Source organism: Hyaena hyaena, unplaced genomic scaffold (assembly GCF_003009895.1).
Source record: "Hyaena hyaena isolate Hyena2069 unplaced genomic scaffold, ASM300989v1 scaffold_516, whole genome shotgun sequence".
NCBI classification, from domain to species: Eukaryota; Metazoa; Chordata; class Mammalia; order Carnivora; family Hyaenidae; genus Hyaena; species Hyaena hyaena.
In genome coordinates, this window is record NW_024081149.1 from 594,299 (window position 1) to 602,237 (window position 7,939).

Here is a 7,939-nt window from a genome sequence, read left to right on the forward strand (position 1 = left end):
CCGTGTAATACACTTCTTTTATGTTTCAGTGTTAAATTTGGATAAAAACATCATGAAGATCCCCTTTTTTCCTCCGCTGCAATCCAAAGACTCTTCTTTTCTTTTGAAAATTTTTTTAGATCTGAACCTACCATAGTGCCTGGTGGAAGTTGAGACTTTCTAGAGAGTCTGCAACTCCCATATCACCAGAAGCGGGGCTGTTTCCAAGAGATGTTGAGGGCCTTGGGAACTAACTAATTCTTTAGTTCCCTAGTCAAGTTTCGATTCCATTATCTACTGCTGCTTTTTCAAGCATTAGCAATCTCTTGAACATGTCCACAGACCTTTCATTTCATAGACAAAATAAAGAGAAGATATCAAAGAGAACCCTCACCAACCTCAGCCTTTCTTTTTCGAAGTCTTCCCACGGATCTGCTAGGTCACATCTTTCAAAGACCTTTCTCAATGTGTCTTCAATTTCTCTCCAACCCCCAGGACACTGAAGATCCTTTTATTTGTTACTAAGTCATCGACTATCCCTCAGCACCTACCTTCTTAGAACCTTTGACAATGATTCTGTATTTAATGCTCTCTTTCTTTGCTCCTTTGGCAATAATGTCTTCTGGGTCTTTTTCCTCTCATGTCTGATTGTTCCTTTTCAGTTTCCTTTCATTTCAAATATTGGTATTCCTTAATCAAAAGAAAAATGATGAGGGGCAAAAATATTTGTAACATATTTTCTTCTAATTAGTAATAATGCTTATAATTGATGAGAAGTTCCCACAGATGTTGAATTCTAAAATTCTGTAATTTATTTTTTGTACTCCCAAAGGTCTCCATCACCATCATTATCAGAATTATTAACCCAAACGGTCATTGTCTTACTTGGAATATTAAGAACTTTCTTCCTGTTTTCTCTGTAAATGCTGTGAACATCTGTAATCTATTTTATACACAGAACCCAGAGTAATATTGGTAAAATACAACCTGAACATGCCTTCCACACACACACACGCATCACACACACACACACACACACACACACACACATCATCATCATCATCTTCATCATCATCACTTCAAACTCTTTTTTTTTTAAAGAAGAAAGCCCACCATTCTTAACCTGACCAGCAAAGTGCTACGTGATTTCCTTTGCTTTCTGCTGCTGCGTCACTTCACACAAGTTCCCTGGCTGCTCTCTGGACTCTTGTTGTAACTAGTCTGCTTTCATTTCCGTTAACGTGCCCTAGTTTTTTCCAGTCACTGCAAGATTTGGCAATTACTGTTCTACTTCTAGCTATGTGTCCTCCTCCCCTTTGGCCCACTTAACTCTTATTTTGCATTCCATATTCACTGATTCACCACTTCTTCAAGGCAGCTCTCCTACCTCGACTTCTGACCAAGTTAGATTCCTTTATTTATATTGTTTTAGCACCATCTATCTTTCCTTTGTTGCATCATTGTAGTTTGTAGCCATGGAATTAATTGTATGGCATCATTTATGTATTTGCTTAAGTCAGAAATTAAAGCTCCAACAAGCTATTCCTATTTCTTCTGTTCCCTTAATTTCTCTCAAATCTTGCCAACTCTTTCCATGCTTACCATGAAATTTTACCCAGATTCCCCCTACAGATTAGCAAACATTTCCCATTTCCAGGCATGGATTAGTTAATCTAATCTCTTCCTTAATCAAAAATAACCTTGCAAACTCATAAATCTGATCTCGTTCTTCTCTTGTTTAAATCAGTTCAAAGAGCAACATGGTCCTCAGAAATGAAGTGCAAATTATTTAATTTGTTTTACAAAACTCCTGTAGGAGAAGTCCTTTTCATCTGTATTTATTCCCCACCTACCACTTGATATCAAATGTGTCAAGGGCTCCCACGTTCTCCTGCCTCTGATTCCATTCATTCTGTTGCCTTACCTGCCTATCATTTAGGCTTCTCTGTGGTGTCCTTTTCAAAGGAGTAGTTTAGCTCTCTTTCTCATGTCTGATTTCTTATGGTAGCTTAGTTTTGTTGCTTTTAGTCTAATTCCATATGATGTCTGGATTTTTTATAGCTGTATCTATCTATCTGTCTATCTCGGTATATATCAATCATTTATCTAAACACATGTATGTATATACGTGTATATATACATGTGTATGTATGCATGCATGTGTACATATGTATGCATACTTTAAAAAAATAATATAATTTCTTTTGTCCTACAAGGCAGTAAACTCCTAGAGAGCAGGGTATACTTTATTCACTTCTGTTTCCCTAAGGCATATAGTATGGATTTCTTAGATATTTATTAATATCTAAGTTTTTTTATGATAATAAAAAATTTTAAGATAACCAATCTAAGGGGTCTGAATACCCAATTCCACCATTTGAGGGGCAGTTTTCCCTACACCACGAAGCAATTTTCAAATACCAGCTGGGTAACCTAGAGTTCAACTCAGTTCTTTCACTATCTACCCAGAGATATAGCATTGTGTCCCACAAGTTAAGGGCTGAGTACTTAGTTTGGCAAGACTGCCTGCCCTCTGCTTTAGATACCAAGTACAAGTATAGGTTATACTTCTAAACGACCTGCTACAGAATGGTTATTCCCTCAAACTCTTCTTTGGGTTTCATTAATTTGCTAAGTGGCTTACAGAAATCAGAGAAACATTTGGCTCACTAGATGACCAGTTTATTATAAAAGGATGTAACTGAGGAAGAGCCAGAGTGAAATGATAGATGGAGAATGTGTGGGGAAGGGGCTCAGTACTCCCATGACCTCTCTGAGTGTGCTACTCTCCAAATCTCCATGTCTTCAGCAAACTGGAAGCTCTCCAAACCCCTTCCTTTTGGGTTTTTATTTGGAGGCTTTATAACATAGGCATAACTGATGAAATCATTGGCCAGTGGAGATTGATTTAACCTCCAATCCCTCTCCCTTTTCCTGAGATCAGAGGTTAGGACTCCACCTGTGTCATCACATGTTTGGTTCTGGCAACCCCAATCTTAGGTGTTGTCCAAAAGTTGGATCATTAACATAACAAGAGACTGCTTTATCTTTCTCATAGTTTAGGAAATTCCAAGAGTTTTAGAAGCTCTGTGCCAGGGGGGCCTGGGTGGCACAGTCAGTTAAGCATCCTACTTTTGATTTTGACTCAAGTCATGATCTCAGGTTTCTAGAACTTAGCCCCGTGTCAGGCTCTGTGCTGACAGCATGAAGAGCCTGCTTGGGATTCTCTCTCTCCTCTCTCTCTGCCCCTCCCCTGTTCATGCTCTAAACAAACAATCAAACAAACATTAAAAAAAAGAAGCTCTGTGCTACAAAGGGAGATAAAGAGCAAATATATATTTATTTTAAATCACAATATCACAAAATCCTATTAACTTTTATTGTGATAATATATATACTCATCTAACTTCCCTAATACATTATGAACTTCTTGAAAACTATAATATTAATATCTATAAAACTTCATCAGATGCAAGATAATTTCACTTGTAGTATCTCATTTGACTTTCAGAACAAATAAGATTGCTGAAGCAGTCATATTCATAACAAAACAATATTGCCATCCCCACTTTTGGAAATGTATAATTGAGACTCAAAGTGCTAAATAACTTTTTCAAGTCTATATTCTATTACATATTAAATTCAAAATCCATTTTTAAGTTTAAATCACGTGCTTGTTACTGTATTTGTTTCACATGTTCCGACTATTTTGCAAATTTAAAAGTACTTGGCTGAGTGGATTGCATACAATTTCTTGAATGAGTGAATGAATTAATTAATTAGTAATCTAAATGAAAATTTCAACTTTTGGTAATAATTTACAATTATTGGAAGAATATAAAATAAAATATGGGGGACTTAACAGTTTTCTGAGAGCTGGCACTGTACCAGCCAAAGTTTAAAGTATTGTAAAATGAATGACATAATATGGCATTTAATTTTGGGGGGAAATATCAAGAATATAAAGAAAATAGCAAGTGTAACGCAAGATGCAAAACTTTGTTTCATGTTAGAAATTTTAAAATTGATTTAAAAGGTTATATATCAGATTTAACTTTCCTTAATACAGAAGTATTCCAAAATAACTCAATCTTTCACACATGTCTTTCCATTGTAAAGTGAGTTTACACTTAAAATCATAGTGGGCCCCTGGGTGGCTCAGTTGGTTAAAGGGCTGACTTCAGCTCAGGTCATGATCTTGGCAATTAGTGAGTTCAAGCCCTGCATCAGGCTCTGTGTTGACAACTCAGAACCTAAAGCCTGCTTCGGATTCTGTGCCCTCCTCTCTCTGCCCCACCCCACTCAAGCTCTGTCTCTGTCTCTTTCTCTCTCAAAAGTAAATAAACATTTTAAAATATTTTAATAAAATAAAATCACTGTAGTTTTATGGGGCACCTGGGTAGCTCAATTGGTTGTGTCCTACTCTTGATTTTGGTCAGGTCATGATCTCATGGTTCGTGAGTTAGAGCCTTGAGTCATGTTCTGTGCTGATAAGACAGAGCCTTCTTTGGATTCTCTATCCCTCTCTCTCTATCTCTCTCTCTCTGCCCTTCCCTTGCACACACACTATCTCTCTCATTCATAATTAATTAATTAACAAAATAAAAATAAATATATATTTTTTAAAAATCATAGTAATTTTGTACCTTGAAAACTATAGAATGCTTATGAAAAAAATTGAAGAAGACACAAAGAAATGGAAGAGCATCCCATGCTCATGGATTAGAAGAAAAAATATTGTTAAAATGTCTATGCTATCCAGAACAATCTACACAGTTAATGCATTCTCTATCAAAATGATACCAGTATTCTTCACAGAACTAGAACAAACAATTCTAAAATTGTTCTGGAATCAGAAAATAACTAGAATGGGATCAAAAAAAAAAACCAAATAGCCGAAGCAATCCTGAAAAAGAAAACTCAACCTGGAGGCATCACAATTGCAGACTTCAAGCTTTATTACAGAGCTGTAATAATCAAGACAATATGGTATTGGCCAAAAAAAAAACAAAAAAAAAACACATATATCGATGGAAAACAATAGAGAACCCAGAAATGCACCCACAAATGTATGGCCAACTAATCTTTGACAAAAGAAGAAAGAATTTCCACTGGAAAAAAGACAACCTCTTCAGCAAATGATGTGAGAAAACTGGACACCAACATGCAGAAGAATGAACATGGATCATTTTCTTACAACATACACAAAAATGAATTCAAAATTGATGAAAGATCTAAATGTAAGACAGGAAACCATCAAAATGGTAGAGGAGAACACAGGTGACAATCTCTGACCTTGGCCTTAGCAGCTTCTTACTAGACATGTCTCTAAAGGCAAGGGAAATAAAAGTAAAAATAAACTACTGGGATCTCATCAAGATAAAAAAAAAAAAACCACAAACTTCTGTGCAGCAAAAGCAACAATTAACAAAACTGAAAAGTGACAAAATGGGAGAAAATATTCACAGGTGACATATTGGATAAAGGATTAGTATCCAAAACCTATAAAGAACTTATCAAACTCAACACCTCAAAAAAACAAATAACCCAGTGAAGAAATGGGCAGTAAACATGAATGGACACTTTCCCAAAGAAGACATCCAGATGGCAAATAGACACATGAAAAATGCTCAACATCACCCATCATCAGGTAAATACAAGTCAAAACCACAATGAGATACCACCTCGCAGCTGTCAGAATGGCTAACATTAACAACTCAAGAAACAACAGATGTTGACAAAGATGTGGAGAAAGGGGAACCCTTTTGCTGTTGGTGAGAATGCAAAATGGGTGCAGATACTCTGAAAAACAGTATGGAGGTTCCTTAAAAAATTAAAAGTAGAACTACCATACAACCCAGCAATTTCACTACTAGATATTTATTCAAAGGATACAGGAGTGCTGTTTTTGAGGGGTACATGTACCCCAATGTTTATAGCAGTGCTATTGATAATAGCCAAATTATGTAAAGAGTCCAGTTGGTCATCAGTTCACACACACACACACACACACACACACACACACAGTGGAATATTACTCAGTGTTCAAAACAGAATGAAACCTTGCCATTTGCAACAACATTGATGGAACTAGAATGTATTAATCTAAGCAAAGTAAGCAGTCAGAAAAGACAAGTATCATGATTTCACGCATATGTGGTATTTAAGAAACGCAACAGATGTACATAGGGGAAGGGGAGGAAAAATAAAATACAATAAAAACAGAGAGGGAGGCAAACCATAAGAGACCCTTAAATATAGACAGCAAATTGAGTTGATGGAGGGGAAGTAGGTAAGGAAATGGGCTAAATGGGTGATGGGCACTAAGGAGGGCACTTGCTGGGATGAGCATTGGGTGTTATATGTAATTGATGAATCACTAAATTCTATGCATGAAACCAATACTACACTACAGGCTAACTAACTTGAATCTAAATTTTAAAAAAATCATAGTGATTTAAGGCTTCATATCCCTGAAAAGCAGTATGAGCTCAACCAACATTTATGTATCTCTGTTCATGTAAGTATAAATGCAAATTATAAGAATAAGAAATGTATACTTGACCTTGAACAGTGCAAGGGTTAGGGACACTGCCCGCCATGTAGCTGAAGGTCTGTGGATAACTTCGGACTCCCAGAAAACTTAACTACTAACACACTACTATTGACCAGAGATCTTACCCATAACATAAACAAAGATAATAAAATGTTATAAGAAAAACCAAAAAAGAAACTAGAGATAATAAAATGTTATAAGAAAATCATAAGGGAGAGAAAATATATTTAGAGTATGATACTGTATTTATCCAAAACTCCACGTATAAGCACAGTTCAAACTCATGTTATTCACGGGTCAACTGTGTATGCAATGCACATTTGTTGTAGCCTTGTTTTTATACCAGTGAGAGATGACCATAATCTCTCACCCTGGTGACCGGAAATGCATAGAGCATCATACAGGGCCACTCCCACAAAAAGCTTCTCTTCAAACTTAATGAGAGAATAAAATGGACAATATAATCAACTTTAAACTACCTTCAATAACATGATAAGAATTGTTCACTTTAAAAGTGAAACCACCATCATTAACTCTTATAAGTGTCTGCATAGCCCTCATTATTGCTGAAACAAAAAGAAGAGGAATAAAAAAGAGAAGAAGGAGTAAGGGAAAGAGAAGGAGGAAGAGGAGGAGAAGGGGAAGGAGAAAGGAAAATTGAAGCCTTTCTTGTCTTTAAATTATAAGCTGAGGTAGACCAACTGTAGTCACATTTTTTAAAAAGTAAATGTTTTTGACTCAAAAGAAAGGAAGAACAAAAGCAACAAAAAGAAAATGAATTCCTATGTATCATTAGTTTACAAAGATGTCTTAATCTTTTATTTTAATGATTTAACGCGATGGGGCAATTTTATTTTAAATATTTTACCCAACAGATTACATATCTTGGAAAAGCAAAAAGCTTCTGATTGTCAGGCATAAAAGTTTTTTGTCTGCTCCATTATACACATGGCTTACTTACAAATGCCTTATAAATTATAAATAATTTATAATAATTATTTAATATTATGTTACTTAATATACTTGAATCTACTTCTCAAGAAGGAGGTAGGCATTTTATTAAACTGTGTACAACTGTGTTCACAAAAGCAGTTTGAGGACAAATATATAGGATTAAATTGTTATACATACATAAGCATTTCCAAAGATAGTAATTCTAAAAATGGTTAACAGTCGCTCTTAAAATATACTCTGAAGACTTGCATTGTCATTGCAAAGACTGTAAATGAAAAGCTTTTGATTCTAAGGCTTAAAGTCCATGTCATGCAGAAAAGTTGCAACTTAGATACACTGTTGTAGTGTGGCCAAACATATAGTTAGTGAGTTAATGAACAGTCAGAGTACTCTGGAAACATGCATACACTGTCTTGCTAAATAATGCAATTTCTATTTCTTGCTTAGATC